This window comes from Dermacentor andersoni, chromosome 2 (assembly GCF_023375885.2).
Source record: "Dermacentor andersoni chromosome 2, qqDerAnde1_hic_scaffold, whole genome shotgun sequence".
In the NCBI taxonomy this organism is placed as follows: domain Eukaryota; kingdom Metazoa; phylum Arthropoda; class Arachnida; order Ixodida; family Ixodidae; genus Dermacentor; species Dermacentor andersoni.
This window is the reverse complement of record NC_092815.1, coordinates 204,333,076-204,359,341: the sequence shown is the minus strand read 5'-3', so window position 1 is coordinate 204,359,341 and position 26,266 is coordinate 204,333,076. Positions and strand designations below refer to the sequence as shown.

Here is a 26,266-nt window from a genome sequence, read left to right as displayed (position 1 = left end):
ATTGACACGTGTACTTATCTTTATCGGGCGACCACGTTTCGCCGCTTAACAACTGTAATCGCACAGCGAGGGACGCGCCTGCATGTATCCGACGTTTCTGGAAAGTTATCGATGCTTCTACCTGGCTGTCTGTTGTCGCCGAACCTTGTGTTATCTGATTTCATCGCGTAACGCGAATGGTGTAGAACTTTGTGGAAGGCACGCGGGTCCCAACGTTTAGTCTGGAACATTCGACGACTGCTCTATAAAAGCCGACGCGCTTGACCCGCTGATCAGATTTACGACGATCGCCGACTGTGTTCGCCGCTCTCGTTGTGCTTTAAGTGTAGCCTGTTTTGTGGGCACAGGTTCGCCCAATAAAAACTAGTTTTTGCCTTTCACAGTTTTGCTACTGTGTTCTTTGACGTCACGACCACGTGACAATATTATTCACATATTATTCACAGAACACATTTCCAATGTAAGTGCTACTGATGTCAGACCCTATCCTGATTCTGTATTAATCGATCTCACTACAGCACCTAGATGAAATTCACAGATACTTTCCTTCGTAAGACTCGTTTGCAATTAGCCGGCTGCCTTTGCCATAAGAGTTCCAGAACCGTTCTTTGTTTCTTGTAAAGCGAAAGCTTTACTGGCCGCGAACTTGCGATTTCGCCGTGGCGGTCTCCGAGGAGGCACATGACGTCACAACGCACGCCTCGCTGCGGATATTTCTCTCTTTCGCCTCCTAGTCAGTACTGCGCATGCGCCACTAGTAGCACTGAGCCACAGGTGTTCCGCCGGTGCGCAGCGCCACGCCATACACCGCCGCCGTTTGGTATGACGTCACACCGCGTTCCTCCGCTCGCTTCGCCAGCTGCGTCGCATTCCTGATAACATGTCGGAGGATTGAAAAGGAAAGCTCGCGTGCGCCGCAACCACAGTTGAGGCGGCAGTATGGACGGCGACAATTGTGATAAGCAGGAAGAGGCCTGGAATCGACATTGAAACGAGATGAAGAGGAAACGAATCGCCCAGGAAACAGACGAACAGTGCGCCGAACGACTGGCTAAACGCCGCGACATAGCTAGACAACCAAGCTAACCTGGACTTGCAATCAAGATTAAGCAAGGCTAACCATGCTATGCCTTAGCTTTCGCTACGTATGTCCTGGCATAGCCGAGCTAAGCTACTGCCAATTTTTTTCTTCGACATTCAAACTGAAGAAATCTGTATTCGCTGAGTCACTTTATATGTGCTGAGAGTAGACAGAGCCTTGGATGGCCTATTTATTTATTTATTTATTTATTTATTTATTTATTTATTTATTTATTTATTTATTTGGTACCTGCTCCGCCATTGCAGGCATTGCAGCAAGGCGGGTACAATTCAAGAGAGAGAAAAACACACGATTCCTTTTTAAGGCAAGCAAAAACTGTCCTTAGAAATAATGTTATTGATACTGGGCGACAGAACTTTGCAATCTCTTATTGACCGTTCAAAAAAAGAAGAGCGAAGGACGCCGCCTACAAAAGTAATCTCGCATATTTTCATGATCTCGTCTTTCGGAGACCTAAATTGGCGGCTTAAAATACAACTCTCCATCGAAAATTTTCGTGCAGTATTTTAACAGCGGTCTTCCAGTTTCTCGTAACTTAGTGCCTTCTACTCTCCGTCATACTTAGCGTCCTACCATATTAACCAAGGACTAACCAGACTGCCCCACTCTGAACTTTTCCAAGTTTGTCGGCGAGCTCAGTAGTGTGTGGGTGCCAGCAATCGCCCGCATAATTGAGTTCACTGCGCACATAGGTAAAATATTGCAAGCGTCTGAAGACAGACAGAAGCCCCACCACGGCCTCCTTCACCGTGATGTCCATTTCTCGCTCGGCACTTTTGTGATGCTTTGTTCACCAACTCGTAAATTTGGCCTTTGTGAAAAACAACTCTCCTGTTGCAGAGGCCCCCACAGCATGTTCGGCCACATGACTGATGTGAACTATGAAATCGTTCTAGCCACGCCCGCTACTTCTTCCGCTGTGACAACCAGTGACATTGTCCACGCCACCAGACTCAAGCCCTACAACTCTCCACGCGCCTTAGATAGTTCATTGCACCGGGACGGCTCTTTTGCTACCGGGGTCACAATACAATCGACACGTGCTCAAGAGACGAACCACCGCGAGAAAGACGATGAATTGTCTGGGCTCTTGGCGCGAGCGAGCATCTGCTTGGCGGTAGTGCTGCAGTGTAAATGCAGTGTAAATAGCCTCTTCTGTCTGTGTCTTTCCCCGCGTAACAATATAATTGTTTTTGAAGCTTCCATCGTGACCCATAAATGTTACGTCGCAAATAATGTAAATGTAAACCAACTAGGCGGCACAGCTGTGTTCAGCAGCACACTATTCGGCTTGTTGGTGCTTTCAGTTCAGCGTTGGGCGAGTTACGCTATGGACACGAATTTAGAGCGTACTATTAACATTACGTTCAACGTCAAGTTAGTGAATGCCCTAGTGAGTCATGGAATATATTTCAGCAAGTATGTGGTAACGAATATGAACCGCGTCTTTGAATGGCATCAAAGGTTTCGAGAGGAGAAAGATTCGGTGCAAGCGACCGCCGGTCAACTCTCCATATACCGCTGTAGGTGAGGAACATGTCAGGCAGTAAAAGCGTAAGAATTGCTATCTCACTGTGCTGGCCATATCAGATATGAAAGTCAACAACAATGTGTGTCGCCATATGTAATACAACAATTAAATGAAAGGGAAACGTAATGCAAAAAACGATCCTCACTCATTGGCAGCCGAATAGAAAGGAAGCAAACGAACAACTACCGCTTAACGTTTGGAAAAGACCAAGAAATTATCCCTTAGTTTAATTCTGATGTTTCACGTGTCAAAGCCGCAATGCGATTGTGATGCACGCCGTAGTTGGGGACTACGGAATAATATGGACCACCTGGAGTTCTTTAAAGGGAAGCTGAAAGGTTTTCCAGAAAAAATGAATGAACATCTGTACATAATGGTTTTCAACCCTGCGAATTCGAATATCGTATCGAAATTGAGCGAAAGAAAGCGCAAATATATTTTATTTCGACGAAAAGTGCAGCAGCGGACACGCCCAGCTCGCGCGTCTCGTTTCCGCCTGTGATTGGTCGGGCGCCTCGTGACGTCAACTCTAGTAACCGACCGCTGCCGCTACACATGAAGCGCGGTGCCAGGTAGTTTGGTGCTGTTTTTCTGAGACTGTAATAGAAAATTTAGAGAGACTGCGTTTTTCTGAGGAGTTCGGCGTTACTCCCTACATGTACGAGCCGATTGCGAAGAGCCGGCCTCTCGAAGAAGCAAACGATGCTGGTGCGATAAGTGCTTTCGACGCGAACGAAAGCAAAGTCTTGGGATCTCCTCGTGTTGGAAATGCTCTTTGGTGAGTATGTTTTTTGCAAAGCGATCTAGTGATCTCGCTGATCTTTCGCCGATCAAGTGAGCTCGTTTCCTGTCAAGCAACTGTAGTGTTGTGTTCCTGCATGCCTCCTCGTGGAACGTAAGCGGGGATGCGATCGTCGGCATTTGTGCGCTGTCCAAAGCTGTCGGCAATCTACAAAGACGGTTTAAACACGTGAAAAGCTTCCCGGTTCATGCAGTACGTGTAGTGACCTTCATCAGTTGACTACCACGTTGACTACCACTCACGTTGGTTACCACTCACGTTGACTACCACGCACGTTGACTACCACTCTACATACACGCAGACGCACCAACAAAGGAATGCAGGGTCGATCGAAGCAGATTACGATGGCACGCACGCAGAAACAAGCGCGGTCAGGCACGGTCGCGGACGCTGCGAAGGAGCGAAACACTAGAGTTGACGTCACAACACCACGGTTTCCGGTCTCCGCTCGCATCGTCAGCAGCAGCACGCGGCATTCGACGGGGGGCGGAGCTACAGCGCTATTTTAACCGACGATTACGTCGCTCTTAATTGAAAAAAAACCCAAATTTTGCCTACATGGCTTATAAGGTTCCCGCATCCGTATATGAGCGTCTTATTGAATTCGACAGACTCTTCAGCTTCCCTTTAAGGCGCACATAAATCTAAGCAGACGAGTGTTCTTGCATTTCGCCCGCAACAAACTGCTGCACTGCAGCCGGTATTGTACCGGCGGAGTCTAGATGAGCAGTGCAACGCAATAGTTACTGGGCAACCACGGTGGGTCATGTCGTGGCACGCCATCGTCGGCATGCCATCGTCCTCATACGGTCGTCGCTTCTGCTACCAGTATAATTCTCCAATGAGCGAAAAAGCGGCAAATGGACTGCGCCAGGTTCACCTCTACAAGTCAAGACAAGTCAACTATGGTCAAATATAGAAGTCAAGCATTGTGCCACTACGTTTACGCACCTGGTCGTAAATCTGTCACGGTCGCTCAGTCGTCATCATTCTAGCTTCGTGACCTTACTCTCACAATCCCGTCGGCGTCACGACTTCTACCACCACGCAGTCGAAGCTGTGCAATATCTTGGGAGTCAAGGTGCGTGTTCGAGGTCGCGATCTCGTCGTGCACGCTGCATCGTCGCCATTCCAGCTTTGTCGGCTGACTCTTGCCGTGCTGTCGTCATCAAGCTATCGTCGTCACATAGTCATTATGCCGTCGTCGCCACGCTGTGGTTTGATCATTGTCGTCAATTTAGTAACGCCTTCCCATTTACGTCATGCTGTCTTCGTAATACCACCTTCGTCATTAATCGATTTCAATCTTACTTCGTCAATCAATGTATTGTAATCATAGTGTCGTCCATCGATCGCGGTTATACAGCCGTTGTGTTGTCTTGGTCAGAAAGCCGCTATCATGCCTCCATTGTCAGAACATCGCCGTAATGTCGCCGTGGTGGTGCTATCATCGCCACTTCAGCTTCTTCATCTGGTTGACGTCATACCATTGTAGTCAAGCCGCTGTCGTCGTACAGACGTCGTCATCTCATTGTCCTCAGCTCGTCGCCGTCAAATTGTCGTAGTTATACCGTCATCATAACTTAAGAATCTACATCTGATTGTAACCATACCATCGTCGTTATACGCATTTGTCGTTTCATTGATACCATTGTTGCGTTCATATAGGAGGTTGTGGCCAAGTACTGCACCAGGGTGGCCAATCCTGCTCTGGTGAGGGAGTGCGTTACCGGTTCTGGGCACCGGGATCAGGCCACACTCCAGGCCTGCTTAGGCAATTTTATCAACACGCGGAGTTTTTTTTTTAATCCGGTGGAAAATGGCGCGGCACCGGGATTCGAACCACGGACCTCTTGCACGCGAGGCGGGTGTTCTACCTCTACGCCACCGCTGCACAGGACAGGCCGCCATTGGAATATGAACCTGGTAACGTTTAACGCTAGAACGTTATCTAGTGAGGCGAGTCTAGCAGTGCTATTGGAAGAATTAGAGGGCAGTAAATTGGATATAGTAGGGCTCAGTGAAGTTAGGAGGCCAAAAGAAGCATATACAGTGCTCAGAAGCGGGCACGTCCTGTGCTACCGGGGCTTAGCGGAGAGACGAGAACTAGGAGTCGGATTCCTGATTAATAAGAACATAGCTGGTAACATACAGGAATTCTATAGCATTAACGAGAGGCTGGCATGTCTTGTTCTGAAACTTAATAAGAGGTACAAAATGAAGGTTGTACAGGTCTACGCTCCTACATCCAGTCATGATGACCAGGAAGTCGAAAGCTTCTATGAAGACGTGGAATCGGCGATGTGTAGAGTGAAAACAAAATACGCTATACTGATGGGCGATTTCAATGCCAAGGTAGGCAAGAAGCAGGCTGGAGACAAGGCAGTGGGGGAATACGGCATAGGCACTAGGAATAGCAGGGGAGAGTTATTAGTAGAGTTTGCGGAACAGAATAATATGCGGAGAATGAATACCTTCTTCCGCAAGCGGGATAGCCGAAAGTGGACGTGGAGGAGCCAGAACGGCGAGACTAGAAATGAAATAGACTTCATGCTCTGAGCTAACCCTGGCATCATACAAGATGTGGACGTGCTCGGTAAGGTGCGCTGCAGTGACCACAGGATGGTAAGAACTCGAATTAGCCTAGACTTGAGGAGGGAACGGAAGAAACTGGTACATAAGAAGCCGATCAATGAGTTAGCGGTAAGAGGGAAAATATAGGAATTCCGGATCAAGCTACAGAACAGGTATTCAGCTTTAACTCAGGAAGAGGACCTTAGTGTTGAAGCAATGAACGACAATCTTGTGGGCATCATTAAGGAGTGTGCAATAGATGTCGGCGGTAACTCTGTTAGACAGGATACCAGTAAGCTATCGCAGGAGACGAAATACCTGATCAAGAAACGCCAATGTATGAAAGCCTCTAACCCTACCGCTAGAATAGAACTGGCAGAACTTTCGAAGTTAATCAACAAGCGTAAGACAGCTGACATAAGGAAGTATAATATGTATAGAATTGAACAAGCTCTCAGGAACGGAGGAAGCCTAAAAGCAGAGAAAAAGAAACTAGGAATTGGCAAGAATCAGATGTATGCGTTAAGAGACAAAGCGGGCAATATCATTACTAATATGGATGAGATAGTTCAAGTGGCTGAGGAGTTCTATAGAGATTTATACATTACGAGTGGAACCCACGATGATAATGGAAGAGAAAATAGTCTAGAGGAATTCGAAATCCCACAAGTAACGCCGGAAGAAGTAAGGAAAGCCTTGGGAGCTATGCAAAGGGGGAAGGCAGCTGGGGAGGATCAGGTAACAGCAGATTTGTTGAAGGACGGTGGGCAGATTGTTCTAGAAAAACTGGCCACCCTGTATACACAAAGCCTCATGACCTCGAGCATACCGGAATCTTGGAAGAACGCTAACATAATCCTAATCCATAAGAAAGGGGACGCCAAAGACTTGAAAAATTATAGACCGATCAGCTTACTGTCTGTTGCCTACAAAGTATTTACTAAGGTAATTGCAAATAGAATCAGGAACACCTTAGACTTCCGTCAACCAAAGGACCAGGCAGGATTCCGTAAAGGCTACTCAACAATAGATCATATTCACACTATCAATCAGGTGATAGAGAAATGTGCGGAATATAACGAACCAATATAAATAGCTTTCATTGATTATGAGAAAGCGTTTGATTCAGTCGAAACCTCAGCAGTCATGGAGGCACTGCGGAATCAGGGTGTAGACGAGCCGTACGTAAAAATACTGAAAGATATCTATAGCGGCTCCACAGCCACTGTAGTCCTCCATAAAGAAAGCAACAAAATCCCTATAAAGAAAGGCGTCAGGCAGGGAGATACGATCTCTCCAATGCTATTCACAGCATGTTTACAGGAGGTATTCAGAGACCTGGATTGGGAAGAATTGGGGATAAGAGTAAATCGAGAATACCTTAGTAACTTGCGCTTCGCTGATGATATTGCCTTGCTTAGTAACTCAGGGGACCAACTGCAATGCATGCTCACTGACCTGGAGAGGCAGAGCAGAAGGGTGGGACTAAAAATTAATCTGCAGAAAACTAAAGTAATGTTTAACAGTCTCGGAAGGGAACAGCAGTTTACGATAGGTAGCGAGGCACTGGAAGTGGTAAGGGAATACATCTACTTAGGACAGGTAGTGATTGCTGATCCGGACCATGAGAGTGAAATAATCAGAAGAATAAGAATGGGCTGGGGTGCGCTTGGCAGGCATTCTGAGATCATGAACAACTGGTTCCCATTATCCCTCAAGAAAGAAGTTTATAACAGCTGTGTCTTACCAGTACTCACGTACGGGGCAGAAACCTGGAGGCTTACGAAAAGGGTTCTACTTAAATTGAGGACGATGCAACGAGCTATGGAAAGAAGAATGATAGGTGTAACATTAAGGTATAAGAAAAGAGCAGATTGGGTGAGGGAACAAACGCGCGTTAATGACATCTTAGTTGAAATCAAGAAAAAGAAATGGGCATGGGCAGGACATGTAATGAGGAGGGAAGATAACCGATGGTCATTAAGGGTTACGGACTGGATTCCGAGGGAAGGGAAGCGTAGCAGGGGGCGGCAGAAAGTTAGGTGGGCAGATGAGATTAGGAAGTTTGGAGGGTCAACATGGCCACAATTAGTACATGACCGGGACAGTTGGAGAAGTATGGGAGAGGCCTTTGCCCTGCAGTGGGCGTAACCAGGCTGATGATGATGATGATGATACCATTTTTCTTCGTCATTCCATCATCACTGCATCGGTGTCATACAGTCATCGTCATGCCTCCATGCTCATGGGCGACCTTGGTAAGCGAGTACCACGTCAAACTGGGGCGATATGAAAGTATGTGGCAAGGCTGTCTACCAGCTGTGGACACTTTGTATGTGCTCGTGGTCATGATGCCGTCGTGGCCGTTTCATCCTCGTCATTCTAGCTTTGTCAACACACTCTTGTCAACCTGTCGTTGTGACAATACTGTTGTCACACAGTCGTCACGTATTTGTTGCCGTACCACCATCTTGATGACGTCGTGGTCGTTCCATTTTCTCCATTATAGCTTCGTCATTCGATTATCTATATGTCGTCGTCATCACACCCCTTACGGCGACCCAGTGAGCCAATTTGTCTACTACCTTGGGCCACTAGTCATGCGCTTGTGGTCGTCGTGCCATCGTGGTCTTTGTATTGTCATTACAGTTCGACTCGTCATGACGTCGTCGTCACACCTAGTCGTCATGCGGCCTTCGTGACGTCGTCGTCGGCATGCCATCGTCCTTATATAGTTGTCGTTGTCTCATTGTGTTCATACCGCTGTCATACCATCGTTGTCACTGCATCGTTGTCATACAGTCGTCGCCATGCATTCGCTGCCATACCATCGTCGCTATGTCATTGTAGTCCTTTCATCGTCTTCATTCGAACTTCGCCATCCCTCTTTTGTCATGCCGCTGTCGTTACACCAGCGCGGTCGCTCCATTGCCATCATGCCGTCACCATCACATTGTCATTTTACCATTATCATCACCTCGGAAACGTCATCTCATGGCTGTAATTTATTATTCTTCGTTCTATCGACGTCATTCCTTCTTCGTTATGATACTGTGATCATATTGCCATCATTGAATCATGATTATGTGACCATTTTCAAGCCATTATCTTCATTGTGCCGTCGCCAGACAGTCACTGTCAAGCATCCGTTGTCATACCGTCGTCGTCATGCTTTTGTCGTCACGCCGTCGTATTCACGGTTTCGTCGTTTCACCATCGTCATCTTTTCAGAACTCTCCTCTCATTGCCGTCATGCGTCGTCGTCATACTGCCTTTCTCGTTCCATCGACGCCATCCCTTCGTCATTCCGTTATCACCACTGCGTCGTCGTCATACAGTCATCGTCGTACCCTCTTGCTCATAGGTGATCTTGGTTAGTGAGTGCCGCAGCAAAGCGGCTGCTAACTGAGAAATTGTATGTTCCATTTGGCTGAAGAAACGGAAGTTCAAGAATTATCAGTCAAGGTTTTAAATAAATATGACTTCAGCAGTATTGTGCGCTGCTATATTGCTTAACTGTTCATTGTGTTACAATCGACAGTCATCGGGAAATTGGTTGGCCCGTAATTTTTTGCTCTAAAGCTAGACATCTGGAGTTCTACGAGTGCCCCACGAGCCTAATGCACAGACCATAAACGAAACCTTCTACCCTGATATGCTCAAATGTTAGCTCAAACAATTCGGTGGCACCCTCCTGATTTATTATAATTCAATGCTGGTCTTTTTGTTGCATCACTCGTGTTACAGCTGCCACCTGTTCTTACGGGGACCGGGTTTCGGCGACCTTCAACAGCATCTTCTTGGAGCTCAAACCAAGTTAACCATCGCACAGGGTTCGCCAGGAAAGACGAGGTAATGTAAAACAATAATAGAAGTTTTATTACATCGTTACGGGTGAGCGGCGAGCTCCAAGACCTAAATGATAGGCGACTCTAATCTTTGGCTTAGGTGTCTCTTAGTGGCACTCGCACCTCGGCGTTAGTGTTATTTAGGTTAAGTGAGCGAAAGTCTTTCCCTTGGCACATTATGCGGGCGAGGAGGAAGCGATGGCGAGGAGGAAGCGCAGCGTGTGCCATCTGGCGAGGCGTAACCCCCTAGCAGAGCGGCGTACGAAGCGCAACTTACGCACCCGTTCCGGTGCTGACGTCAGAGCATGTAACTAAACCCCTTAAACTTCGTAAAGTAGTGACACTCTCCTTTTCCAGCTTGACTCCTCCTCGTTTTTCCTCTCTTTCACGCTCCCTCCTCGACCGTAGCGCCGCCTGCACTGCTCGAACGTAGCAACGGCGCCAACATGCGCTCCTCGCCACTCCGTAGACGCTTCTCGAGCAAAAATGGCGCTGATGCACGGCGCGAGGGCCCACGTGATGCTGTTAGGCCAATAGCGACGTGGCGTCGGCCTCGGCCAGAGCGCGCGAGGAGAAGGCGGCTTTCTTCAAAGCGTGGCAGTATTTCACGAAGTTTAAGGCGCTTTACATGTAACGAGCGCCCGCGCACAGCTGTTGTGAGCGAGCGAGTGAGCAGATGAGCGCCGGGAGAGGAGAATCGAGAGAGGGGGGAGTGACGTCACATCCGCTCTGCTAGGCAGATGTTCAGTCTTTGCCAGGCAACAAATGAGTGGGTAAATATCATGCCACCTTTTCGTGTGTGACGTCATTAGTGACATCATTACTTCCGCTTTCTACTTCCGAGTTTCTAGGAATTTCGCGAAAGCCATGCTCATGTGGCGGGTCTCTAAAATCTACGATTCTGTGCTTTAGTGTGTGGCAATTAGTGATTTCTAATTCTAATCATTCTAGACACTTCACTAACTCAAATTGTAACTAAATTTGTGCTCTGATATCATATCTATAATAAAACCGATAAATTTTGTACTGCACTATTTTTTCTACTTTTTTGTGATTTATTTGAATTTCATCCCCGGTTGTCTCAAGAGGTGAACTGGAAGTGCTGCGCCAGAAACTGCAGTGTCGCTCGATGCTCATCGCGCTAAAAAGTACAGGAACGTTCGGCGTGCATGCTCTTGCACGGAAGGGCAGAGACAATCTGTTCGTGGCGTGTCGCTGGCCTTCTGATACCCTACACCATCTGGACGACGTAATTCCCTGTTGCTCCCTGGTAGAGGGCCTTGTCAGCACACTCGTCGACCCGCAGCGAGGAATACGGAGAGAAACCACTCCCTGGCGCAGTGGTGAAGAGGGTAGGTCATGTTCGGGTCAGCCCACGAAGAAGAATACGGAGAGAAACCACTTCCTGGTGTAGAAGTGGTGGATGGAGGACAGAGAAGAGTAGGATTTTCACTGGTGCCTAATCTCGTCACCCACGTGACGGACAAGTCGTTTCATTTTGACGAGCGTCACGATTAGGCACGTCGTGTCTCAGGCGCTTGGCATCCGTACCACCCATAGCCGCACGAAGTGAACAGTAACACTCGATGACCCACACTGTTGTATCAGCCCGGTAAGATTTGTCCAACACCGTGTTCTTTCTCTGTCGCGTAACCAATATTCACCCAACTCGTCGCTGTGTGATTTATCTTTGTTTCCTCGTGTGAAATTCCCGCTTAAAGGGTAGCATGATGACTATATGGCAGCAATTCGAAATCGAAGAGCCTCCGGACAGAGCTTTCTCCACTTTCTGGCTTGCATGACCTCCAGAAACGATGGCTAGGTTGTGACTACTAAGAAATTGTTTATCAGTTTCAAGACAGTCATCAGTGGATTTGTCACTACTTCTTCTGGCAGCGCCCACACCAGGATGCTGCAAGTGAATCTCTTACCTTGGTTCACCACGCTGCGGCCTGACTGCTACACAGCAACCTACGTATGGCGGCATATTCAACACGAACTCTCTGATCTTCTAAAATTAACATTCTTTAAACGTTCATCGAGAAAGTTCCAAAAATGGTTTTAATGAAATTCTTGAAATATTTACAGAATATATTTAGCTAGTATTCGAGGGTTGAATATAACTTTTTTATGGGTGTGCTATTTATGATATTCTTGTTCGAGGTATATATTTCTTTTTTTAGTTTGCTGCTTAGAAATGTATAGGTCACTGTGTCGGAACAGAATGAAAACAAAAGCGAAAAGCGAAAGAAATAAACGATATCTTTGATCGTAAGGAAAATGTAATCGAAACGTTATTTATTATTTTGTTTCGGAGTGAAACTGAAATAGTTTTTACCGGTTTTCGGTTCAATAGGATAGTCGGCAATGCGAAACAACCGACGTCAGGCAACGTCGGCATTAGCGCGCCTATCTCAGGGGTTTGAATTAGCGCATATCTCAGGCAGGGATGAGGCGAGCGATAGCTGGTCCAGAGCTCCACATAAGCTAAGCCTATCGCTCGGTGTACTAGCAGATCGGCATCGTAGCAAAACGTAGAGCTTGCGTGGAGAAGAGCTTATGGTTTGTCTTTCTACGGGTACAATGTTTTGTCGCAAAAGTTTCATCGTTCGTTTATGTTCGTTTAAGTTCATTTTATTGGAACAGCGGTCTCGTGTTTCGGCGAGCACACTCGAGGACGTGCTGCTTCTGAGATCATGCTCAGTGCCGTCACTCAAAGAACTGAGCATGATCTCACAATTCATATTCACTTATTGAGAAAAATAAATACTATGTTTTTACCGTTACGTCGCTTAGAAAATTTTTGCATGCAAACGAAAATGTTATGAACCGTTACGGATTGTTTCGTTCCGGAGCAGAACCGGTAGGAAATTTTTTTCAGCCTGACGAAACTAAAACCTGAGCGAGTGTGAGTGACTGAGTGAAAAACTTTATCAGCTCTAGATTCGCTGGTCTTCTGCGGTCTTCAGATGGAATCGTCCGAAGAAAGTTTGGTGCGACACCCCGGCATAGGTTAGTGTTCTTTTTATTTCATTTATTATCCTAGCTTTGTTTCGCACTCTTTTTACATATGAAGACAGCATATTAACGATATATTAAGACAAGCTAATAATTATATTATTTTTCGAGGTGTAATTTTCTTCCTGTTTGGTGATGTATAGGTTAGTATTTTTTAATTTTTGTTGATATGTTATCATTGTTTCACATTATTTGTACCTATGAAGACAGTTTATGTTGTAAATAAAACAATATGTCTTGAGTTTCACAAGAAAGCTACAGCATACGTTTTTCTATTATTCCTCCGTGCCGAACTGCACTCAGAAGGAAAGCTCCCGTCAGGTTTTCGCTTTTGTTTCAGTTCCTGTACATGTACTCGTACCTAAAGAAATCAATAGAGAAAAAAAAGCAAGAAAGACAGAAGAAAAAAAGAAAGAAAGAAAGTTTCATGTTTCCCGGTGTCTGAGCGTCCACATTTGCAAGAACGTGTGGAGGGTCTATTGTGTGTTGCCCGTGGTTGCTGTGACCCACTTTAGCAATGGCCATAGGAACACACTGTCCGTAGGAAAGTGCTTGCGCGTCTCGAAATCACTGAGTTCATCAAGTCGTGCTGTCTAAAACAAAGTTGGTCGACTTCCTACTGGTAACATATTTTTCTTTTATTTATCCTGCCCTTACGCCTCTTACACATGAAGTCACCAGATAATCACATTTTCGCTTTCGTTTTGATTGCTTTTTGTTGCGAAATATCGGGTCTAGCATTTTTTATTACATCCTCCTGTCATTATCTACTATGTGTGGTTATTTTACTTCAGTCTTTTCGAAGTGTCATACTGCTCTAATTGTTCCCTACTTTTTTCCTCTATTGTTCATTTTTTTTCAGCCCCCTCATCCCTAAAGAAGGGCAGACTGGCGTTGTTAGCTTTCGGCAGCAATTTCCAGCTTGCTCTTTGTTCCTGTCTGTCTGCCTGCATGTTTCCAAGCCAAATACTACTACTGCTAGTAGTAGTTGTACTACTACTACTACTACTACTACTACTACTAATAATAATAATAATAATAACAATAATAATAATAATAATAATGATGATAATAAACTTCGCACTCGAAGCCTTATGTATGTTGGCAAGAGGGCCAATAACCACTCGTCAGCTTATTATTTTCTCATACCAAAATTAAACTACTATGATCTAAACAACAGTCTGCTTTTATAAACACACAAGGCATGCAATGGATGCAAGTCAATTCCTAAGGTCGTTTGAGACTGAAGCTTTTTATAAGCAAGACATATCTATTTGAAGCATCAACTAGCCAAGCATGTCAATACTACTCACCACGACTTACCACTTTTATTAAATTAATTCTACTATGTATTACGCTTTTAGCCACTGTCATTTTAATCGCTATTAGGACAATAATTATTTTACGGTCTTCACTAAAGACATTCCTTGAAGCAAGTAATCTGAACATTACCTTTCAGTTTATTTCGCAGGGATACTTCAACGCTGCTTCACAATTACAGATTTCCTTCAGCACATCGCATCGTCCCTGACTCCCGTGTAGGGTAACACATTGGACGCTTCCGCCTCCGCAAGGTATCATGAAACACGTATTCCCCATTTACCTCAGAATCCCTGACATACACAAAAAGTCTGATATGCCTGTTTCGGCAATATTCTAATGGGCCCCGTCTCACATGTTCGAAAGATTTCCAGATTATCTTCAAGTATTCCCATATGCATCTGTACACAGCGACGGTCAAGGTGCCTCTGCAGCTTTTTGCTGCCCTTCGACTCGAGTACGACGTATCTTTCAAATACCTCATCCAACTTCGTCAACAATTGCGGAGCTAGCAGCGATTAATGTTGCACTGAAACACGTGCAAGAAGAGTTAACCACATCGAAGATTGCCATCTTTATGGCCTCCCGCGCTGCGCTTAGCAGTTTACAACGCAGTCAGATTGATTTCTCAGTTGTGCGCAGCATTACTGACCCTGAAAACAAAATTTCATCATGTGGAGTAGCTCTCGTTGGTCAATGGATACCTTCACACGTAGGAATGAAGAGGTTGATCGGCTGGCTTCAACTTGCGTTCATATCAACTGTGACTGCTCTGAAATTTTGTACAAGCTTGATGACACTCGTCTACTGATTCGTCGCCACCTACTCAAGCAGCATCCAGACCAGCGCGTCGCAAATGAAACGTTCCCGCCCCATGGTCGTGGTTGAGGCATACCTCGTCACGCTAGAACGCTAATACTCAAGATGATGGTTGGAGCGTGAACCTGCGTGAACGTTTATGCAGACAAGGATGTGTGACCAGTCCATTGTGTACGTCTTTCAGCTGCTGCGAGAAACTTCAGCACCTAATATTTGGGTGTCTCACTCTCAGTGTGCAGCGCATGTCACTAGTGAGAGACTGTCATCTCCTTGGCCTGCGGTGTACGACACCCGAGGAATGTTTGTACCCCAGTGGTGCTTCTCGACGTTATCAGGCTCATCGCGCCCTTCTTACTTTTCTAGAGTTAACTAACTTAGGTTCACGTTTGTAGCGTCGATGCTATTCCTTGTTTACCATCCTGTAGTTGCGTGACCTTCAGTGACCGGCCCAACTGTGTAATATCTGTTCTGTGTAGTCCATTCTTTTAGATTTGGCCTGTTGCTCTTTTTCTCCTCTTTCCTCATCTGTGTTGCTGTCACCTCCCTTCCGAAGAGTAGGCAGGCGTTGTGCCCCTTCCGGTGGCAGTTGCCAGCCTGCTCCTCGCTTTGTCTATCCTGTTAAATGTATATCGGCGGTCAAAACAAATAATTGATGACCCAACTGTGTTTCCTCTGCTCGCTCTTTCTCTCTTTCTAAGTATGGTGCTAAAATATCAGTGACCTGCTTTGTGCAAGTATTGCTTGACCGGACACGTTTTATTCTCCAGCTAAGTAGAATCGCGCCTGCTAGAAATTTTTGTTAAAAATGGTACGAAACAGTAACCAATAATCAACCGGTAACTTCGAAGCTTACAACTTCTGGAATAGCCTTCCGTACCACATTAAGATTTCTGAAAAGCAACGTCTGTAAAATAATTATTTCCTTTCTTCTTTATTCAGAATGTTCCACCACGCACATGAAATGTCATGCCACCGCTTCAGTTTAGCTTTCAGTCAGTGTTTCCATCTTTTTTTTTTCTTCTTTTCTACAATGCCTATATGATTATTTCATTTCGTACACATTCACTGACAGCAAATTCCAAGCAGCGTTTCACCCTGGGACTGCCTTGTTTGTGTTGAACTAATACTCTATACGCATTGAATGAACAAAATTTTACCGTGCGTTTCACTGGATGCACATGTTAAGTTCGGTTTGTGTATTGACTACTTTTTGCACCTTACATGGCACGCCTGTCTCTTTTGAATTCTCCTTCGGAATTTGATTCGTCCGCTGTATGATCAAGCGGTATACCTGCGTTGTTTATATGCCCACTCTTATATGAACCGTATCAGGCTTGCAGAATTTATTTAAATAAATAAAATAAAGATGAACTGGTACTGAATCTGTCTGTTAAAATGCCACAGTGCATTAGATGAAAACGGAATACCTGGAGTAGTGGACATTGAACTGTATAATATATTTTGTCTTGTATGAAGTTGAATATCGTTATGAATAAGTGGTGATAGTGTCCACTTTAAAGCAAATCTGTTTATGGCTAGGATTCCGTGCATGTTTTTTTTTTTTTCTGCATGTGCAAGAGCCATGCGCCGATCCCGGAGATAGTGCAATACCGGGCCGACCCGCGGCGGAGGCGGTCGATGCAGGCTTCAAGCACTGCGCCAGCTTGGAAACATAAGTTTAAAATCTTGGGTCCACATAGAACTCGTATCAAATATTAAGCTGATAAGAACAGATACTATACTTTGGCCCGCGTCGGGCCTGTCTATATTCGCCGCGCCCTCTCTTTGCTGGCGTTCCAAGCGCTTGCGTATCTCCTTTCCTTCCGCTCTCCCGTGGTGACGGTCCTGTCGAAAGGTGACGCGTGTCTGGTTTTCTGCGGCTCCTCAGAGTAGTGGTGCCGTCATCCACACGAATGTACATAAAAAAAAGCTGACGCTGGGTGCATGCACGTGGTAGCAGACGGCCCCAAGTGGAGTCCAATGCTGCCACGCATGATGACGTCACCAAAAAATGTTTGACAGAGAAGACATGCAATGCTAATAATACCGTTCTGTTCTTTAATTAGACCACGTTTGAATATATAAGGCATTTTACTTGATGCCGCGTTTTAAGATCGAAAATGACTGCCAGCGTCCAAACGCGCGGGCACGCAGCGTGAAGATCGCTGTAGCTCCTTGTGGCCGTGTGGTGTGTACTGTAGCAATGTGTAATATCTGCGTGTACGAATAATCTTGCTGTTACGAAGATAGAGAAGCTTTCAAAGAACTGCACTGTATCCGCGAAACGGCACCATATGTCGCATGCTATGGATTGGCGGTTTCGAAGAGTCTGGTGGCACTGCGCCGCCGACTGCACGGTGCCGACAGAGGTAATTCGTGTATTGCAGCTTGTGTCCTATAGCGTTGCTCGTATAACTTCTGAGTGCGTCTTCTGATAAAGCTGGATGCCGCTTTGCACTTGAGCACCACGTAGAGAGACATTGCTCACGATCAATTGCTCTAAAGCGCAGAAGTCGCACGCCAGCATTGACGATCGATGTAGCATGCATGTACATTTCCACGTGATGGCTTCGTAGCCAAGGGACTTTGCAAAATGGGAGAGCCTTTTGTCGGTGAAAAAAATTCCAGTCATGAATTTCGTGCCTCTTTGAGCACGCAGAGGCCTAATAATTCGGGCAAGGCCAGGGTCAGACACCGTGAGAATTGTACACAAAACACAAGGACGATATGGGGAAGGAATAGACGACACCACCATCAACCGTGTTTTTTTGTAAGCAACTAAGAGTATGAATTATGACTATGTGGCCCAGCTTTTAGTTCTGGTGTCAGCAAGGGTTCGTGACAAATTTTGAAGTACGTAACATATATATAGATCACAGTTGAACTGCAGTGTAGGTTGCTATTAGAGTTTCGTGCACTGAGACAGAAAATTACCTGTGCAAGAGATAGCAGTGTGATGGCTTTCTTTTTTTTTTAAATTGTGATTGTCATTATATAGCATGAATGAGAATCCAATATCACTACACCCTGTGCGCGTGTATACATATCTATTTTAATATTTTCTGAGCATGGGGGAGTAAGCGCTCCTTGTGTTGTAAATTACCTTCTGTGGACAATTCCCATTCATCAGCCATCTTCATTACATTTGTAGTATCTGGGGTTAATAAACACTTTACCCTTGAATACAGGTCTTATTTTTTGTCCTTTTTAGCTTTACAAGGTTAAATCAGAACGCCAATACAAGAGAAGAGATATAGATTGAGGTAGTGTTTGTCAGCCTTCTTTCTTTCTTGTTCTTCACAAAGTTTTCTTAATTGTAATGCAAGACCAACTAACTTGATAGTCAGTTCGAATAGAGCATGCTTAGCTGCAAAGAAATATTTTTAAAAATTAGTCAGCCTTTTAATGAACAACTTGTGCTGCAAAAACGAGAAAGGGTAAAGAAAGAAGGAAATTTTCCTCTATAAAGTGACCTCTCTCAATGTAATTACAACATAGTACCGCGGTACTGCATTAAATGCATCATAATCATATTTGGAACACAAGCAAATCTTTATTGCATATATGTCTGTAATTCATATATTTCCTGCATAACCTAAGCTATCACAATGACATGGCCACACAGACAGCGTATGTACATGGAATAAAATGTTAAGGCTATTACGCTGCAGCGAATATGGTGGATAACCTCTGCTATTATCTGAGACATTGTATTCATTCTTCTAAAATGTATAATCACTAGTAAAGTTAAAAGAAAGAAACGCATAACGTACATCTGCCAGTGCTCCTAGTCATCTTAGAGGGGCCCTGAAACCCTTTTCCAACTACTCATACAATGACCTCATTATTAGATGACATTTCAGGAATCTCGTGCCATAAAATGTCTTCGAATCCTCCACATATTAGTGGAGTTAAAGCACAGATGCATGGCTTTCTCTCTCTTTTCATCTCCGCTAGCAAGCTGGAAGCTACAAAGAGAAGAAGCCAAGAGGGAAAAGCCCTGCCCTAAAGTTGAGTGTCTCAGCAGCGAAAGGCCTTGCCGTGGCCTCCATAGCGGCTGCCGTAACCTACGCTATGCAACATGCCACTATCTTCTCGTACGCCACAAATAAACCGGCAGCGTCAAGAGGAAATTATTTTGTGGGTTTTTGATATCTCAGGCATGTAACTTTTTCATTTATTTAACTCAAAATTAGCAATTACGTATTTCTGAGAACGCTCTCGCGATCAAGAAATCATCCAATATATAGTGTTCGTAGGTCCAGCTGCTTGCAGTGACATTGCATGACGACATTCCGACGCAAGAGCAACCCATCTTTTGCTGTTTTCGACACAAAATTTTAAATTTTCTGCTGCATGCAATGTAGTATTGCTAGGCTTACGTGTTGACAACATCCCTTACAACATATTGGCAATATTTTCTTACTATCCATACGGAACATCCGCCACAGTGTAGCTGCACTGAAGGGGATGAAGACGGCGTGTTCCCGATTGAGAAAGGGTCGCCATCTTGGCCATCATTCGCTTAGATGTAAATATATTGTAAATAGCGTTGTGCATCAGTTACAGGTAACACTATGTTCAAAAAGTCTTTCAAGGCCCCATTAAATAATAACTTAGTCTGGAAGTTTAAGGTCATCTATTAGAGTGCGGTCAGCCCTAACAGTTTCAGGAGGATGCGATAAACTCTAAAATTTCCTGCAGGATATTTACAATGTGAAGATGCCTTAATGTAAAGAGAAAAGTAAAGAATTTGACTATAAAGAATTTGGCATAAGCTGCAATGAGCCAGCTTACTTGTTACTGGAAGGATTGCACAAAAAAGAGTGGGGAACACTGTTGGGGAGTGCACCTTTTCTATTTACGCAAAAGTCCTCGAGCCATATATCAAGTAATCAAATTTTTCATTTCTTTCTTTTTCTGTTAACATATCTGCACATGTGCATATTATATATGTATTTTATGACGACATTGTGGAATAAACAGCTGATGAATCACCATCCCAGACATTGCAAACAAGGCATCTTTAAAGGCCAAGCCACACGACTACGTCGAATTTGCGTTGAAAACCAAGACTACAAGGTAGACTCCATCACCTTAAAGAAACCCTATCGAACAGGAACAACCCAAACAGTGATCTTCAAAAAGCCTACACCGCTGCAACCAAACTTGATCGAGCCGAGGTCCTCAAGCCCCACGCAAGGATCACAAGAATAACAACGCCTCTTCTTACTACTAAATTCTCAAATGCACTCCCAAACGTGAACAACATCCTGAGTAAATACTACCCGATTCTCGCTAGCAACCAGAAACTTAATAAGATTTTTCCCAACCCGCCCAGAGTAGCCTACAGACGCAACACTAATTTTAAAGATATGCTTGTGCATGCCAAACTAAGGACAAAGACGAAGTTGGGAACCGGTCCCTGTGGCCGCCCCAGGTGCTCTACATGCAAACATATTCAATTTACTACTACAGTAAAAAGTACAGCGTCGACTTACACACACAAGGTAACTTCGGGTTTCACCTGCACATCAAGCAACGTAGTCTACTGTCTCGAATGTGCCGCTTGTAGCAAACAATACATAGGTGAGACTGGAACACAAATTCTTGCAAGACTCAACAGTCACTGCGCGGATACGAAACACAACTTACCTAAAGCAGTATCCAGCTATATTAATGAACATGGTCATATATTCGACAAAGCAAGGCACGGAATATACCGAATCATATATACCTCACACACAAGTTTAATTGCCTACACCTGACTGGAATTAATTTGGCACGTGGCAACTTACAATCTTTAAAAGCGGTAACAAATCTGAAATTCTCATATCGTCAACCAAGGCACGAAACACATTATGCCACCAGCTAACATTAATTCTTAGCCTCACCTATTCCTCCATTTCGAAAATTCTTTTCCTGCCTACTACTCAATTTAATATACTCTTTCATGTTTTTGCGTTGATATAAACTGTACGACCCCCTCTTCCCAAGTACACCTGCCCCCGCCAACTTATGCGCACGTCACCCTTCTTTTTTCGTCAGTTTTCATTATATATTTTTAAGCACCCTCGCCAACACATTCCAAAGTCCCAGACGCCAGTATACCTATCTCGGCACCTCAGCCACACAGGGTATTGTCATTTCTGTATGCCACCGTAACGACACCGACGTTGAGCTACTGGGGCTAACCTCCCTTGAAAGACCATGCCGCTGCCTTCCAGTTGTCGGACTTGTCGCCATCTTAACTCCTTCAGAATTACTCGACGCATTGCTGCTATGCTACTAAAGTCACTCTTTCAACTGATGTTCTTTTTAGGTCTTTTTTGTTACTCGCGCAATGACCGCCTGAACAGCTCTTCTAAAGCCACAAAAACATGCCGCCAGCGACACCGCTGAATGCTCCCTATCCTCTCACTTCCCAAACACCCTCCCATGCCCCTCTTTTTTTCTTGTTCTTTGTTTTCTTTCCTCTTGGTGTCCCCCCTTTTTTCTTTCTCTTCTTTCTTTTCTTTTCTCCCCGCCTTCCCACTCTCCCGCTCTTGTCCCCTCGTCTTGGGAACCACGCTCACAGAGGTCAGGCGACAGCGCTCATTCCCTTTGAAGTCTCTCCTTTTGCGTTTTTGGTGAAGAAGAAGAAGTCCCCAGTGGGAGCGGAAGCTTCTCGGCTCCATCGATTTATGAGTGTTTCCGCCGTTTTTTTTTAGTCCTACATCCGAAAGCGGCATATCATCTGAAAGATCAAGTCATCGCGAACCCAGGGATACCAACTTTTTGGGTGAGCGTGAACTTTGCGAGTTTTTACGGCACGAAAATCGCACGAGTCCCGTGTGAGCGCGGCCAGGCCTAACGACGGTTGGGCCTGGCGCATCCTTCGTTGGACTCGGGGATTGAACGAAATACCACCGAGATGGAGATAGACGAGGCAGGAACTGGGGAGACACCGGATAACGAATCCAACGACGCAAAACGCGTTTCCGTGGGAGAAGACGCTGAAGGCGTTGCGGATGGTTGGATCGAAGTTGCACACAGAAGAAGGCACCGCACGAACGCTACCCAGATGGCGGGAAAGGACGACACCCGTTCGCGAAGCCCGATGCCCCGAGGCGGCCGAAGCATAGTGAACAAAGTTCTCCGAGCAAGTAGGATGCCCCGACTACCCAGGGATGATATCAAGATAATTGTTCGACCGAAAGACGGGCTGAATATAAGGAACACGTGCGGAACGAGTCTCGACGAGGCGATACGCAAAGAAGCGGTAGTGGGCGACGACGAGATGATCACGATCTGTCCCAATCCCATGCGAAACATCCTGGTGATAAGCACACCGGACGAGACAACTGCGACGAAAATCGCTAAGATCAAGGTTTTGACGATCAACGGAAAGAGGCACGAGACCAACGCGTACGTTTCGGCGCCCGAGCAAATGGCAAAAGGGGTTATCCGCAACATTCCCCTGAAGTATACGCAAGACCAGCTCATGCATGCTCTGGTGAACTCGAGAAACCCCTCTTTAACATACGCCAAGCGGCTCAGCAGTACGACCACCGTGATATTGCTGTATGAGGGAAACAGAGTCCCCACATGGGCTTACTTCAATAGCATCATGATAAGAGTATCATTGTATCGGAAACAGATTGACTTTTGCAAAGAGTGCGGCAGGCTCGGCCATCGACCCGACGTATGCCCTAAACCGGAGATCAAACTATGCCCGGCCTGCGGATCGAAGAACCCGAGCATCGAACACGAGTGCACGCTCAAGTGCCGGATCTGCGGCGAGGCGCACCCCACGGCCGACCGGATGTGCAAGGCAAAATATAAGTTGCCACACATAGTTAAGGAGAGAAGGTGGCGGGCGAGAAGCAGAGAAGAAAGGGAACACACATTGGAAGAAGGAAAGACCCATCAGCGGGCCCTATCACCATCGGGGTACAGTATGGCGCAGGGAAAAGGCCGAAGTTGCTCAAGATCCGGATCCCTCTCGCCGATAAGAAGACGTAGCCGAAGTCGTAACAGACCGAAGAACAGAAGTCGAAGCCGGAGTCGGAGTGGAAGCCGAAACCGAAACCGCCCCATGCCAGACGGCGTGCGGGCCACAGATGGCGAGATACAGACAGGGCCGCGCAAGGTCACCTGGTCCGACATAGTCGCGGAAAGAAATAGATACTCTGTAAAGAGCACCCCACTTTCTGGCAGCACGAGGGAAGCCCCTGACTCCCTACTGGCGTCGAGGATGGAGAAAAAGGAGCGAGAGAATAAGGAACTTCGAGAAGAGCTGGGCAGGGCCAGAAAGCAGAACGAACAATCAGCGAGGAAAATCGACGAGCTACAACAGACGCTCAACGAAATCTTGAAGGGCATGAGAGAATCCCCTCATGAGAGGATCTCCTCCTTCACCTCCCGCGAGGCCGCGGGGCGAGGCGATGCGACCGCGACAGGAGGCGAAGTAGGCCAGATGGACATGTGTTGTGGCGAAGAAGAAGCGCCAGCGGCGGCGGGCTCCAAGCGCAAGGGCACAAGCGATACGCCACCTACGGAAGACGCTTTGGACCACGCACAAGCACTGAAGAGACCCAGGTCAGGAGCCAGAAAGATAGACGCGATCGAAGAGATGGTGAACAAACTGACGGACAAGACGGAGCGAATGTTTGACATACTCCTGACAAGGCTGAACGAATCCGACGTGCAACGGAACGCGCAGTACGCAGCGGTCAACACCCAACTCGCGGCCATGAATAAGCGAATCGAAGATCTGGAACACGGGACGATGCAGCTGAAGCAACAGCAACATTACCACCACCTGCCTGGAAGGGCCGGGTTCCATCGTCACAAGTGGTAAACGCACCGGCCATCCTCGCCAGCGACAACAACGCCAACATCACCCGCACCGGGGCAGGAGGGACGCACGGACAGTTGTGTCCCCCCAACACCTCTGCATAAAAATCATGGCTGTGTCCCGCAAGTCCGACAACAGACGCATAGTCTGGCAGTGGAATTGCAGGGGCTTCAAAAACAAGAAAGCAACGATGGTACAATACATGAAAACGCTTGCCAATAACAAACTTCCTGTCGTGATTGCCTTGCAAGAACCTTTCGACCGGGCCCAGCTTCCGGGTTATGTGACGTGCGGTCCCCCCTACGAATACATGGGGAGGGACGTCAGGGTGTGCACCCTGGTTAAGCGCGGGACGGCATTTATCGAACACGAACTCGTGCTCCACGAAGAGTCGGACATAGACCATGTACTGATCGAAGTCGTGCCGACTATTGGAAGTAGGAAAACCGGCCTTTTCGTGCTCAACGTATATAGTTCCCCCTCGCAAAGATACCGCACTCACACTTTCGACGCCCTCTTTCGCGAAGCGATGGCCAAGGCCGCCTCCAGTCCCTTGCTGATATGCGGAGACTTCAATGCGTCGCACACGCAATGGGGATATGGAGCCGACTCGCCGAAAGGGAAGAGGCTAGCCGGACTGATGGACGAGCTCGGCCTGACTGTACTCAACGAACCGGCTTCGCACACCAGGATCGGACAGGGAGTGTGCCGCGACACATCCCCCGACCTCTCCGTCTGGTCAGGCGCGGGCGTGGTCACTTGGTCGAACTCCTTCGAGGACCTGGGGAGTGACCACAGGATCCTGTGCGTGACCGTGGGAGAGGATGAAAACGAGGAGGGCGTCTGCCGAAAGGCGAGAATCGTAGACTGGGACAGATTCCGGAAAAATAGAGAGCAAGACAAGAAGGAGGGCCCGATCGAAGACATCAGCGAATGGTGCAGAGTACTACTCGCGGACGTAGAGAAAGCCACCGATGAGATCGAATGGATGGACTGGCGACAAGAACCACCCAAAGAAGAAACAGCCAGATCCCGCGGAGCCATGGGCGACGGCACTCCCCAACTGTCCAGAGTGGACAGCCGGCTGGCACATCTTGTTGCGGCCAAGAAATCCATGCAACGGAGAGCGAGTAGGCAAAAACTCAACAGGAAGATACGCAAGAAGATCGCCGAAATCAACCGGGAGATCGAGGCGCATTGCACCCGCCTGTGCGAGCAAGAATGGCAAGAGCTGTGCGACACGATGAACGGGAACATGAGCGTTGGACGCACCTGGAAGATTCTCAGTCACCTGCTCGACCCGGCAAGCACCAGAATGGCGACCCGTACAGAGATGGCCAAGCTGCGACACAAGTACAAGGACGACCCAGAGGCCTTCGTGGAAGAGATCGTGCAGACGCACCTCGCACGCCTGGAAGGGCAGAGTCACCCAGAGTACTACGGGGCTCCCAACGAGGAGCTGGACGCGGACTTTTCCGTGCAGAAAATTAGAACGGTCCTCCAGCTACTGAAGACCAACTCGGCGGCCGGTCCTGACAGGATCACCAACAATATCCTGAGGAACCTGAACGACGACGCCATCGAGAAGCTCTGCGAGTACATCAACGCGTGCTGGAAGGAGGGCCGAATTCCGCAAGAGTGGAAGACCGCGGACGTTATACTGATACCAAAGCCGGGCAAACCGCTGGAGGTCCGAAACATGAGGCCGATCTCCCTCACGTCCTGCGTCGGGAAAGTGATGGAGCATGCCTGCCTTAACAGGGTGACGACGCTGCTCGAGAAACAGGACGCCTTAGGCACCCACATCATCGGTTTCCGGAAGGGCCTTTCAACGCAGGACGCCATGCTGCAGATCAAGGAACAGGTCGTGAACGCTCCGAGCACTCACGTGCGCGCCCTACTCGGGCTAGACCTCAAGAGCGCCTTCGACACTGTGAAGCACATGGCCATACTGGACAAGATCAGCCGACTCGATCTCGGGGCGAGGTTCCACCGATATGTCAGCAGCTTCCTGAATGGGCGCGAGGCGACAGTCAAGATCGACGGGGCCCCACCACGAACGGTCCGAATGGGTGGTGCGGGAACGCCGCAGGGCTCCGTACTCTCCCCCATGCTTTTCAACCTCGTCATGATCAGGCTGCCGGAATGTCTTGACGCGATAGAGGGCATCAATCATACCATATACGCAGATGACGTGACGGTGTGGACCACGGAGAACACGAGCGTCAGCGAAATGCAAGACCGACTGCAGCGGGTCGTCCGGGAGGTGGAGCGGCACCTCGAAGACACGGGACTCGTCTGCTCACCCGACAAGTCGGAGATCCTGCTCCACAGGCCGCGCAAGAAAGGACCCCTTCCGCAGGCCGTGCTAGACGCTCGTCGTTTGGGCGTCCGCGTCACAACGAGGGAGGGG

The 26,266-nt window shown here is 47.1% G+C and overlaps 1 non-coding gene across 1 annotated transcript; it reads right to left on the bottom strand.

Moving 5' to 3' along the window:
• Positions 1-16,591: 16,591 nt before the first annotated feature.
• LOC126541049 (U2 spliceosomal RNA) lies at positions 16,592-16,777 on the bottom strand. Its single transcript, XR_007601623.1, has one exon. It is a non-coding gene; the product is annotated as a U2 spliceosomal RNA (small nuclear RNA).
• Positions 16,778-26,266: the final 9,489 nt, after the last annotated feature.